Below are 13,871 nucleotides of genomic sequence, written 5' to 3' on the forward strand. Positions count from 1 at the left end.
TTTGGGAGAATAAAAATGCTGAAATACCACTCTGGTGCTTCTCATGGGTGAACCACTGAACACTGACATTGAGATGGCCATTATCACACTGCAGAGTGAACACTGGCTCAGTAGCTGCTCAATCAAAGGCAGCCCTTTTCACACAGTGAAAAAGAAGCAGCAAATGAACAACCTCCAGCTCGCCACTGTGGCAGGCTCAGGCTGTGCAGGTTGATAAGGGACCCAGCTCACTGGAGCTGCTTGTGTAGGAGCATTGTCCACACCAAAATGTTCCTTTTACTCCCAGTCAGCACTGTGCAAACCCTGGCCAGGGCCTCAGAGCAGTCATGGCTCCCCTGTACACTGCCAGCTTGGTGGCTGCTTTCCAATGTGCTCTTCTGCATCACCCTCAGCTCAGGCAAAACTCTCACGGAACCAGTTTTACCCGAAGAGTGAGGGTTAATAACCCCTGTCCAGAACAGGCACCTTTCCAGAGGACTCTGCATTGAGGTCTCTAAAATATGCTTGTAATTCCTCCAACTTTTACACTTGTGACCCTCTAAAGGAGGTGTGGCATTTCCACAGCTCTCAGGAGCACAAATTCCCCAGAAAATGAGTTTTAGGGACCTGCCCTGAGTGAAACTACAGCTCCTTTGTTGCAAAAAAAAAGCCATCGACTCAGTGAGGTGATGCAAGCACGGCTGCATTTCCCGACATCCCTCCTGAGAGCCTCGAGCACAGGGAGGGACTGTCCCCTGTCCAGCCCCGAGCACCAGGGGACTGAGTGAGGTTTTAGGGCCACCAGGGCTGCGGTGCCACCCGGCAGTGACAAACCATGTGTGCACTCCGTGTGTGCTGGGAGCAAAGCGCTGCCAGCCGTGATAAAGGAGCGTTCATTGCTGATCTGTTCCTCCTGTATTTACAGCACTTTTTAGGTTAATTGTCACTGGTGTGCAAGGGAAATGGTGTAATGTTTCTCAGATGCGTGAGAAAAGGCATTTTCCTGGGATCGTGTTCTGATATCGGATCAGGGAAGTGAGGTCAGAAATCTGCTGTGGTGGCAAAGGTGTGTCAGATGGGAGAAAAATCACTGAGAAACTGCAGGGCAGGAGAGAGGTTTGTAACCTGTGGCAAAGCTTCCAGACCTCGAGTGCAGAACTCTGTAGAATGGAAGGAATCACAGAATTTGAAGAGTCCCCTCTGCAGAGCACCTGAAGTTAACACAGTTGGGTGTTTACTCCATCACAAAATGAGTGCATGCTGTTTCCTTTTATGATCAGGTGGCATTTTACAGTCACTTTGCACTGAATAAATAAAGCTGAAGGTGCTGGATAATTAATTAAAAAAAAAATCTGGTCCAATATGTTGAACATGGAGAGAATCTGTGCCTGAAGAAAAATCAACGAACTCAGAGGACTCTGGTTGTCTGCCAACATCTTTTACCTACAAAAGCAAAGAAGGGGAAGGATGTAGCAGGAATGAATCCTGCTTGGTGTAATCCACAATTACAGCCTTTCTCATTCATAAATTAGCAAAATGCTGTTTCCAGCTCATGGGCTGTTTTCATTTGTTTGTCCTGGGGCATTATAGGTGTGCTTTGTCATAAAGCAGTGGGGAAACTGAGCCAAAGTTGATGCAGAAGGTATTTTTTTTTTCTTTCTCCCCCTGTTCCAGCACCATTCCCTGTGTTCAAGTTTAGCCTGTCACAAAGCTGCTTGGCTGGAATACAGATCTGTCTGACAGCTGTGCCCATCAGCAGACAACTTCATTAAACCTCATTAAGATGTCATTTCTCTGCCTTATTTCCCACCTCTTGGCTCTAATTAAAACCGTCTCCCTCTGCATCCCAGGCGGTCCTAATTTTCTCTGGGTACCTTCTGCAAGTTTTCTCCCTTTACGACCTCGGTGAGGAAAATCCAGCATCCTAAATGCTGTTTATCCAGCCAGTTTGGAAAAGACAGCTCTAGACCTTATTCTGAAGCATTCCCAGAGCACCCAGCAGAGATCAACACCTCTCAGGGCTACGAGAGATGAGCGCCGAGGCTTTGTTTGCTCTCTCAAACTGTCTTTAAGGGCTTGGCTGATGCATCCTTTCCCCTTGGACATGATAATTTCTCTGGTGGAACCAGGTGTATCTGGGCTGGGTTTGGAGGGTCCCACTGGTCATGGTGCAGTGCTGGGGGTGTTTGATCAGTGGGGATACCTTGGCTGGCTGAAAAGTGAGCGCTGTTGGGTGTACTGAGTTATCCTGAGCCTTTGCCAGGTAGTTTCTGATCTCTGCAGCCCTGGGCTTGAGCCCTGGATTTGTATTTGAGTGTTGGAAAATGTTTGCTGTGAAGGAAGAGGAAGGCTCTGAAAGGGGTCTGTTCCTAGAGGTGGAGGCATTGCAAAGGTTTAAGCAAGTGCAAAATCTTTAAAGATTCCAGGTTTTGTTGCAAGACTTATTTGTGTTCTGTCCCCCGGTGTTCATGGCCCAGCAACACACATTGCATCAATTTTCTAAAGATGACTGAGAGAGGTGGGAGACCTGTCCACACAGAGAGGTACAAAAAGAGACTGAGATGTGGATTTTTAATCCCTGCCTCTACAGCCTTTCCCTGGGAGGTGATGCTGGGCAAATCCATGAATCCTCTGTGCTCCAACTCAGCTGCCCCATCCCCTCCTCTCTGGCTCTGCCCTGTGGACACCTGCAAACTCTGTGCCGGTGCATTTTCAGCCTGCCAGGCCCTGCCTCCTTCCTACCTTCTGTTCCCCTTTTCATTACACCCCCTTGTACAGTAAAGCCTCCCGTCACGCTGCCATTACTATTATTATTGCAGATTTACTGCACTTGCAGAGTGAAGTGATTGCAGTGACAAGGCCCAGCATTTTTCCCTCCTTCCCCCCGCGACAGCTTGAAATCAAGCCCTTCATTTGCATTTACATGATCTTGCTGTGCAGCTTATGAGATCGGGAGATTTATTTGCTACTTAGCTTGATGTTTGATTACACTCTAAGAAGGCAGTGAGCTACAAAGTGCAGGGATACATCAGAACTGAGCTACTGAAAGCCTCTGGGGGACAGTAACTCAACATCAGGTTTAGGTAGATGAGAAAGGGAATGTTCAGTGTTTTGAGAAAGGCAAATTTGATGAGATTTTTTTTTTTTTAAAGGTGGAAGGAAAAACTTACCTTTTTTTTTTTTTTTTGTGAGAAAGTAAAACAAGAATGTTGTTATAAAAACACACCTGAAAAATCTGGGTTTGTTAGTGCGGAAGAAATCCTAGCAGGGGCTGGTGGCTGCTGGGCTGCCTGGCGCCAACTGCTTGTAACTTCCACTCCCAAGAAGATTATTAATAATAAGTTGGCAGTTGTCTTCGAAGCTTTTCATAAGCGTTAAAGGTCAAAGCCAAAGGAAGTTTTGCTTGATGGACGACCACAAGATCTATCCCTGATTTATTAAGCTTCAAAGCATGACACTGAGCATTAACACTCTGTAATAAAGGGGAAACTGAGGCAGGGAATCGGTGTGCCCATGCAGGACAGCAAAGGGAACGGAGTTTGGACTAGGGAAAGAAGAGAGTGAGACCAAATCATCCCAGTCTCCTATAGCAGTGTAAGAATCTTTCTCTTTTCAGGGAAAAGGGTGATGGTTGGGCAAACTGCTGCCCTTGGAGTCAGAAATGGCAAAGCTCAAGGATCTTGCTGTGAGTTTAACTCCTTTTACAAGTACTCCAGACTGATCAGCCACACTGCTAACCCAGAGTACATCTACAAGTGCAATCTCCACTAACCTGTGCTCCTGACTGACCTGCCCTAGGAGCTTCAGCCTTATTAGACACCAACCTTTGAGTGTCAGGTGTGGATTTGAATGATTTTCCCCTGTAGAAGCCACATTTTGTGTAAGGCCAGCAGCAGAGGTGTCCCCCATGCTGGGTTAGAGAGGACAACAAGAGAAGGCAGGCAGCCCTTCCAGCCCAGGTTCTCCCTACACAACCCCTGGCACCAGCCCCTTGCCATTCTCTTGCTCCCAACAGGGCTGGAACACCAACAAGCAAGGGCCACACACAGAGAGCCCGACACAGAAACCCCAGGCCAGGGAAGCACTGATACACTCACTGCACATTCCAACTGTTTGCACTTAGCTTTTAGTCTTGAAAATTGCCATGAGATATGCTATTACAATTAATCATTAAAGACTTAAGAAAGAGTATACCCCATTACATAAAAGACTCCAGCAATGATCTTTATCCAACTTGTAAAATGGGCAGACTTGATGCGACTGAATAATTTTCCTCTCATCTGCACAAAATCATGAATGCAAGTCAGACTTTGAACCTGAAGTGAACACTGTGAGACCAGCTTATAATTACCAAAACTGAAAAAAAGAACAGCGTTTTCTAATGAATGACAAGCCACTAGGTGGAAATCTAATTTGGTCTAATTAAGCAGCCTTTGTGAGGATTTGTCTTTAGATGAAAAGAAGGAGCCAAAGAGATCTAAATGCAAATGAACTCTTATCATTTTGGTTTTAAAGAGCCAGGCAGATATGAAAGTATTTGTGTACACAATGCTTGCATTTGTCTTCATGGGTGTATTCACCTTGCAGTTTTCCATTGAAAAATCCTGCTTCCCCAAAATTCTGTGACTCTGAATATTAGTCACTCTTTATGGAGTTAGTAGATAATGTGCTGTTGAAGTGACAATTTTAGCAGTACAGCATAGCAACTGTTAAAACTGCCTTTCTCTGTAACGAGTGTTTCTTTCTGCTGTTTGAAAATGGCTTTAGCAAAAAAAAAAAAGATGTTTTTTGCTAAGGAGTCAGATCCCAGGTCTGCCACTGTCGATGTGTGGCACCATATAACTCTCAGGTCTTCGGGGGCACCTGCTGGACCCTGAGCTCCTCCTCGGTGCCTCTGTGTCAGGATGAATTACTTCAGCATTGATAAATCACCAACACCTTGCCCAGTTGTGCTATTTCTGCTGATTCTGCCGACAGTCTCCACGCTGGGAGCAGCCAGCCCAGGTACAGCCCCAAAGGCTGAGACTCACCGAGGTGTTTGACTATAATTGAGATGGAAATATTGAAAACGATCTTCTCCTGCTCTATTAAATCTGCTCCTGACTTTAAGATAAATTTGTGTCTGTGTAAGGTTTTTGTGCCAGCGCTGAAGGTCAAAGAAGCACATGTGTTTCTGTAGAGGGTGTCACAGCTTGTGAAGTTCACATCAGCCCTTGCCTGCTCTCAGTCCTGAGGAAGAAACGTGGGCTGTAGTGAGAAGACAAAGCCCTTGGCAGGAGGCATGGGTTATTCAGGCTAAATGAAAGTGCAGGTTACAGCTACTGCTGAGTGAGGTCTTACCTGTGCCTGATTTTTCTTGAGCTAAAACCATCATTCACCTCTAAGAGACAGAATGGGCCTGGGATAGATTTGAGGACACACAGGGACAATGGCAGGGAGGTTTGGGACAGCATGGGGTGGTCCTGGAACAGCTGCATGGAGAAGGACCTTTCTGAGTTCTGGCTCTCGCTACAAGCAACATCAGTGGGAAAATGGAGACATGGATGGACAGATCAGTGGGAAAACCAGGAAAATGATTCTGATGTGGCAGCAGATTTGGGAGCTCAGGGTAAAATGTGGGTAGAATAAAACGCAGCAGCTTGGCAAAAAAAAAAAAAAAGCAATTTTACCATCTTTGCTGTTGACTTCCCAGAGAAAAGTGGGGCCAGAGAGGATCTGGAAAGGGTGTAGTGGGGTTGTCTTTTCCCAGAGAACCACAGCCCTGGAGATATCTGCTGTGCTGCAAACCCTGAAGTCAAACTCTGCCAGGGAATGCTACTGATCAGTGACTGGCTTCAATGAGGGCACAGGTTTAGCTGAGAGAGGGGATGTGGGCTACTTGAGAATGAGAGAACATTCTCTGATTGTTAAAGAGAATGGACAGTGGCTTTGTTTTTTGGTTTGTTTTTTCTATTTTTTTTAAAGGTTTCATCCCCTTTCAGCAGTTATGACCTTTTCTTTGTGTTTCATCCTTAATAATATCTGTTCTTTGAATCTCCCCATCTGCTACTTCAAGAAAAATCCCTTTATGTTCTCAAGACCAGATGTTGGCCCAGATTATGTCCAGAGCAACTCAGCTCAGTGAAGCTGCTGCTTACACCATGTAACTCCCTGCTGCTGCTCCAACTTCATACGGGTAGTTTTTATTTGACTCCCCTGCTTTTATAGGGGTGCAATAGAACACACTAAGCTAAGTGCTGCCAGTATAGCCTTCATATAAGTCACACTGACATTAAAGGAGTTGAATTCAAGTGAGAATTTGACTGTGGGCCTTTCAGAGCAGACTGGATATGACATTTCCTATATAGTAAAATAGTTCCCCAGCAGCACAGACCGCTGATTCTTAGGCCAAATTAAATCCCTGGCTGCAAATGAGATACTGGCTGCCTTGAGAGCTACCTGTTATTTCACAGCAGAATTTGTCTGAAGTCAATACACTTGTGGTACCTCCTAGAAGAAAATTCAAATATTTCAGACAAGGAGACAACTTGTTAAATTCAGGTGAACCTCTGGTTCAGGAATCTCTCAGCTTTCACTCAAGGAGAAACTCTAATCTCTGATCAAAGATGCAGGAACTTACCAACTTCAGTCACCTCATGTGCAGAATAATCTCCATTTTCATTAGAGAATAGATAAAGTTTTTGCTGTTAAAAAAGGATGCTGTTTCTTTAATGTAATAAAACCTCAGCAGGACAGAACGTCTTTACTAGACTATCCCTCACTATTCCCACAAGAAATCAAATATAATCCTATTTAAGAAGCTTTAAATAATTTTGAGCTTTCATATTGACTTATTAAAATGCAGCTTAAAAAATGCCTTCCGTGCAATCCCTTTACAAGGGTCAGGGATATAAAATTTGAAGAAATATGATTAGTAGATCAGTTGGAAAGATATGCAGCAGCTTCCAATTTTATTATTTAAAACGCCCTTTAGGAAGAAAAGGTGATTCTGTAAAAAAAGTGGCACAATCTCCCTGAAGGAATCCAATCCTGGGGCTTCCAGTCCTGTCTCCTGCATTCAGAATTCAAGACTTCTGCCAGGTTTTTCTTAGACCTGAAGAGCCCTTGCAGCTGGGATAGAAGAGCTGCTTTCTGTGTGCTCGTAGTCCAGAGAAATTGAGGCTTATCAGGCTCAGGCACAGAATAAGCCAGGAGCACCTGTGGCCATTCCTGCCTGGTTCAGAAGACAAAGTGATAACAGAGATGCAAATATGCCCCAGAGGACAGAGCCACTTCAGGGCTGAGCACAGGTACAGTTTGGCCCCCAGAGCCTTTCTTTTAGCACCTGCAAACTTGGAGAGATGAAGAGCTGTAAACTTTCAGATGTTGGTTGGAGTGGGATCAGTCCCTTTTTCACTTTCTAAACACTACGTGTTGGAATAGAAAATTATAGGATGAAACAAGGCTCCTGCTGTGCTGACTTGAACTCTCTGCAGGGTGAGCTGTGTCTCGAAGCAGCAGCTGCAGACTCCACCTGAATCCTGAGAAGTCCAGGCAGAAATCTTCTTCCAGCAGATTTCAGTCCAGTTGCCCGTGTTCGTTCCTGTTGAGTTCAGAGGAAGTGCAGTTCCCCTGGGATCAGCAGGGTTGTAGGGATGTAAATGATGAGACAATTTGACCCCACTCTTGAAGAATATTAAATACAGCAGACACTCAAATCGTGCTGTCAGTTGGGCACAACTCCCATTAAGCACCGAGGGCCTTGTGCTGATGCAAGAACCTGCCCAAGTCATTTGCTCTGTCCTACAGCAAAATGTATTCAACCTGCTGAAATGTAACTGCAAAACCCAGGGAGCAAAATCACACCCTGCCCATTACACTTACAGCCAGCTGCTGTGAAATCCTAATGTGTCAGGCTTTCTCCAGGAAATAAGGTAACTAATAACTTTACTCCTGCCTAAGGCTGGACTTTGGTCAAGGCTGTCAAAGCTTCTATGATTTTCCAGTGTTTTTGAAAAAAATATCCATGATTTTGACATTTTGTGTGTGTGAGCAAGCAGGGAGCTGCGATAGCTGAACTTGCCAGAGCTGCAGTGCTCAACCTTGGGTGCTCTGCAAGACAAACACCAAAGGGTCCTGAGCCCACTGGTGCCTGTTTTCAGCTCCTGTGGAGCTCAGTGGCAGTCAAACAGGGTTGACTCCTGCCCAGAGTTTTCTCCTGTGGCAGAAAATGCAGCAGTGACACCAAAGGCAAGACCAGCAAGTACTGGAGAGAGCCTTAATTCTCCGAGGAGGTGTCATGAGGTTTTACCCTGCCCTGTCTTCGTAATTTTCTACATTTAGGACAATAATTGTGAAACTGGGCTGAAATAGCAATGGGGAGTTGCTGTCAATGCTTTAAAAACTCTCATTGCCTATAGTTTGATCTTATTAATGGTGCTAAAAACATGGCAGAAGTTATGTGGCTTACAAATGAATGCTTGCTTTCTTCATTCTTTCTATATATTTCTAAAATTCCCCATAATTCTACATCTGACTCCCTCATTGCTTTTCCCACCAAATTTTCTCAATACAATCACAGCTCTGCTTTGTTCTGCTGTTTTTCTCTCCACTCCCATTTTTTTTTTCAAGGATAGAACATAAGAGGTTGGGTACTGCTCAGGTATGACATACATGAGCAGCCCAATTGCTTTCAAAGGGGCAACCTTCTGAGGCAACCAAGAGTTGGCTCGAAAAAGTCACTTCCTAATTGCATCATATTTGCTAAATCAGACGTTTTACTTGCTGAAGAATTCTCCATGTTCCCTTTGTGTTCAGCCATTACAAAAGGCTCCTGCTCTGCTGGAGTTCTGACCCATATTTTCCCTGCTGCAGTCCAAATTTTGTTGCTAAAAGGTAAAAAAGGGGAAAAAAAAAAAATCTCTGCCTCATCATATCCCTCCCAACCCCTGTTCAGCTGCTGTGGTATTTTCCTTCATTATGCTGCTGCCTCAGACTGTAAACCTCTCTAATTTCCTACATCGCAGCTATTTATTTAAATGCTAACTCGCATTATGAAGTGATAATCCACAAGCGCAGGAGATAATTTATGAAGCATTTAAATTAAGAGGAGCAGCTAATTGGGAGCATGTGTCTTATAAGCCTTGCTAACACCAGAAAACTACAAATTAGGGAGAAAATGGAAGATATTTTTATCTTGCTTTTTTCTTTTGTAATGCACTGAGGAAAAATATTACCATACATCACACAAACACTGCTGCTCAGAAGTCTTCTGTTGTTGGCTTCGTAGTTACTGGAACACACAATGCTCTCATTATTACAAATTCCTCATTATAACACACAAAATCATCTTTGCTCTCAGAGAAGGTGGAACGAGGTGGGGTTTTCTCCAAATAAAGTGGAATAAATTTTCCAGGAAAGGTCCCCTTCTCAGCTGCATGCATTAATTTAAAAGAGCTAAGACTCCCTTGTTATATAGCAGTGTTAAAGTGCATTTAATTTAGGACTGCATCACGCTGTAAGAGTTTTATAGGTTTTTGCTGAAGTGGGAATGAGCATAAATGGCTGTGAATCAGGGAAAAGCAAGTCTGCTGCGGCCACAAGGCTGAGGGAAGGTGTTTTGGGTGCTCTGGTCAGATTTTTGACACCAAAGTCACAAACTTTGTTTTCACTACAGCTTTGCAGTGGTTTATTCATTAAAAAACTAATATTGACCTGAATCTGAATAGCAATGTGCCCCATGCTGTGCAATTCCCAGGATCCAGCTGTATAATGGAGATGGCTTCACTTAAAGCTGTTGGGATGGGCTGAAGGGAAAGGAGGACACCCAGGACAAGACAACAGCATTGGGGAAGGTGATAATTATCCCAACTTGAAGGTCAAAATCCTGCACCAGATTCCCTGGGAGGCTGTTGCCTCAGCAGGGAGGTGCAAGGCTGGGTGTCCTCAGGAGGCAGCTGCTTTTCTCTGTAAGTGCAGTGCCCCTTTGGTGGGGTTTTTTGGGGTGTTGGTGCTTTGATCAGAGGAAACGTCTGGGATGCTCTCCTGTAAGAGCCAGAGGGGTTCTCTGCACTCCCCAAAGAGCATCCCAGGCATCCAGAGGATTGCATGAACACAGCTCTGAGGGAACTCATGGCATGTGGAGCCTGGGGCTGACAGTAAGGACCACCTTAACATGGAGCCCTCTGCCAGCCTTCAGCAGCCACTTCAGTTTTTGTACAGCTGAGCAAGATCTTTAGTTAGGATCCTCCTTTACCCAGCAACCAATTCTTGTGGCTCCCTTGTGTGGCTGCTGGAGACAGATTTGCTGTTAGAGTGAAATATTGTGTGCACACCCTGCCTGGCAGGGTGCTTGGGAAGCACAGCGAGATCCTTGGACAGAGGATGCTCTGGCAGTGTGTGTGTGAGTCCAACCCCTCTACATGAGTGCATATGTGTGCACTGCATGTCTAGAAAATACCTGCCTCTAATCTCTGCATTCTTGTTTTTGCTCTTACAAATCTCCCTTTCTGTGTATCCTGTCAGAAAACAGTCAGCAAACAGGCTCTGGCATTATTGGAGTTACTCCTCGATTCGAAGGAAACCATAAATTTGAAACTTCAATCATATCTTTATGATCATTCAGCAAACAGAGATGGAGGATTTATTCAACATGGGATAGCAAAGGGGAAACTGCAGGGGGTTATTGCAGGAGATATTGGTTTAGCTAAGGCAGAAGTGCTCCCTCGGGCCTCTCTAGGGCCGAGCCAATGAACAATGGCACCAATGACAATAACAAGGCAATTATGGGGAAGAGGGTGAGGAGGGGGTAATGCTTTGTTAAAGATAGAGGTAAGATTCCAGCATGGTGTCTCTTTTGTGTGCTTTAGGAAGGAAAGGTTGGTGTGTCTGCCCGGGGTGGTCTTATTAGGAGCTGGTGATCCTAAAAACACAGCGAGTGCTTCAAAGTGCCTGTAGCTTGCAAGTGACTGTGCTGCTCTTAGGAATTTATGATGATTTCCTCCCTAATTAAATAGGGCTGGCAATGGGTTCTCCTAATCCATGCTGCACTCCAGGGCAGGAGAAAAGTATATAAACCTCTGCTGATGAAGATTTGTCTCTCTGGCTGTGTGATGATGTTGGTTTTTCTGCATTTAGAACTAACTCTTACTCCCAGGAGGAGACTCAGGGGATGTCCCCTTGCTGGGAAGAAGCTCAGAACTTCACCCAGGTTGGCCACAGTGTTGTGCCACGAACATTAAAACAGCCCTTCCACCAATTTGGCTTGGAAAGGCTGTTTTGAGATCACCCTGGGACCTGGTGCCCAGCCTTGCACTGCTCCCAGCTTCCCATTCTAGATGGTATTTTTAATAACAATAGCCAACTTCCAAAATCCTGACTGGGGAGAGAAGCTCAGTCCTTAGGTTTCAAATATGAAAATACTTCTGAACAGCAAAAACAGCATCTGCATTTGCTGTCATGGGGATCAAAGTGGGGAAGCACTGGAGGGGTGGCTTCTGTGGGCTCAGCCTTGTCCTGAGGTCCTCCAGCAGCAAAGTTTCCTGAGTACAAAATGGGAACACAAAAGGCTTGGCACAAAGGGGTGGAAATGTTCCTGGGCAAGCTGGATCCTGCCATTGCTGCCAATGGATGGGACCTGCATGAAATTAGCATCTTTTCAGGGTGCAAGAGACACAAACCTCTCTTTTTCCTTTTTTTTTTTTCTTTTTTTTTTTTTTTCTTTTTTTTCTTTTTTTTAAATGCAATGGTACAAAAGCAGGAACCCAGCGATCCATCCCCACCTGTCCTGCCTCCCCTCCCCTTTTTTTAGCAATTTTTTCCTCTCTTCCTGTCCCTCGTGAGCCCCTGGGCGGTTTGTTTTTGCCTGCAGAAGGAAGCTTGAAATATAGTGGAGGGGTGCAGGCAGCGCTCCCTGTGGCCCTGCCCCTGATGGCAGGAATGCAGCCATAAAATAACCCAGCGCCATCCGTAACCTGTCGCCAAAGCCCCTCTCCGAGGTGAGAGTTTTCCTCCCTGCCGTGGCTGTTAGCTGCAATGTATTTCTCCCTGCACTAAGCACCGTCTTTCCCAGGGCTGCATTACAATGATTTATAAACCCCATTTCTGGGGAAAACTAATAGATCAAAGTGAGGAGAAGGAAAAGGAGACATGAGCAGCTGGAAGAAGATATTGAAGCATGAAACAAAAACAGGAATGAAAAAGTAGTTTGTGGCACTAGTGAGTTGTTCTGTGCTGCACTTCTATTATTGAAAAATAATAGGGGGAATCTGTATTTTAATCCATTTTTTAAAAGAGATGTTCAAGTAATCTGAAAAGCTCTACCTAGATCCAGCTTGCTTTTGTGTGCTTGTGCATCTCTTACAGAACCAAACACTTATTTTGCTGTTTAGCCTTTTCCTGTCTATTCTCATGTCTTTTTTAGACTTTCCATGATTTTAAGAAACATCTAGATTTTGTAACGGGATAACAAAAAGCATTGCATGGAGGATTGATGCTCCTCTGGACCTGAGCCTAGGATGTGCTTATTCCTGAGCCAAGACTTGGTCAATTTTTACAAAAGGACTTCATGGGCTGAGGTCAGGGCGGCCAGTGAGGTGCTCTGCCTTTATCTCTGTTCCCTCTCCTGCACAGTGGAGGTGAATGGAGGAGATTCATCACATAACTCTCAGCATCAGTCAAGTTAAAACCTGACTGAAGTGAGCCAGGAGCACAGACCAGTGCTCATCTCTTAGTTCTACAATGATTAATGCATTAGTGTTTGTAAGAGCTTTAGTGATACAGAGCTAATTGGGCTTTTGTGTGTGTTCTGCTTGTCTGGTTCAGCACCAGACATCCCTGACTTCAAACGTAGGCAGGCCTGGAGAATTATTATGAAAATAACCATAATCCTTGTGGAGTGCTTCATATATTCACGGGGCTGCACAAACCTTCTACCTCCCATCTCCCCATGTTGAGTGGATGTGAGAGCAAACGTTACACACCTCTGATGAAATGCACTGAGTAGGACAAACAGCAGATTTGACAGAAAACAGACGTGTGTGGCAAGACCACAGGGGCTTTTCCAAGATATTGTACAGAGCCATGAAAGGGAAGCTGAAGAATTATCCCCAGGCACATCCCAAACTTCTCAGAGGTTTGTAGGTTTCCATTCAAAGTATTTTTTTATGTTCCTGTTGTTTAAATTTTCACTCTGCCTGGCAATTTTCTGTTGCCAGTTAATGCTGCAGTGCCGTGTTCACTTTAGGCTGCCTGGTTTGCCTTGGTTCCTGATTTCTGCTCCATCCTTTGGTGTTGGTAAAGGGTTCCTGGGGGAATGCACGTGCAGGGGATGTTCATGGATGTGCATAATTGATACTTCTCACAGATAACACAGGAAACAAGCACGTGTTGAACTGCTCTGCACAAGGGAGGGCTGTGCTTGTTCACACAGAGGAGCTGTGGGGGCAATCAAATGCTGTATTTTCATTTTGGTGACTTTGTAAAAAACATGGCCTGGGGAAGACACATCCAGGATGGCATTCAGGAGCAAGCATCCATGATAAGATCTGCTTTCAGCTCCATGTCTCACTGTTGATAAGAGAGCCAAACATTGCCACTGGCAAGATCAACACCTGCCCATTCAAACAATCTTATGGGTCTCTTCCACCCTGAGATATTCTATAATTCATGGCTGAGCCTAACTTTTGGCTCAGGGCTTTGATCAGTAAGAGCTGGGTGAGTTAAAATGAAATTTCTTTTTAATTAAATTTTTTCTTTGCTCATGCCCTGTGTGACACATCTAAAAACATGTTTAAAAATGCTTCAAACAAGAGAGGTCACCTTGCTAAAATATTCAACCCTTTCTTTCCTTTGGGTGTGCAGCCCCAAGGAGCCCCACAGCTCCAGAGAGCCATGGTGGTGTCACACCAGGCAGC

At 44.9% G+C, this 13,871-nt stretch overlaps 1 protein-coding gene across 1 annotated transcript in view; it reads right to left on the minus strand.

The window, feature by feature from the left end:
• Positions 1–13,871, minus strand: part of CFAP77 (cilia and flagella associated protein 77) — a 57,237-nt gene that overhangs the window by 24,952 nt on the left and 18,414 nt on the right. The window lies entirely within an intron of this gene.

This window comes from Vidua macroura, chromosome 21 (genome assembly GCF_024509145.1).
Source record: "Vidua macroura isolate BioBank_ID:100142 chromosome 21, ASM2450914v1, whole genome shotgun sequence".
NCBI classification, from domain to species: domain Eukaryota; kingdom Metazoa; phylum Chordata; class Aves; order Passeriformes; family Viduidae; genus Vidua; species Vidua macroura.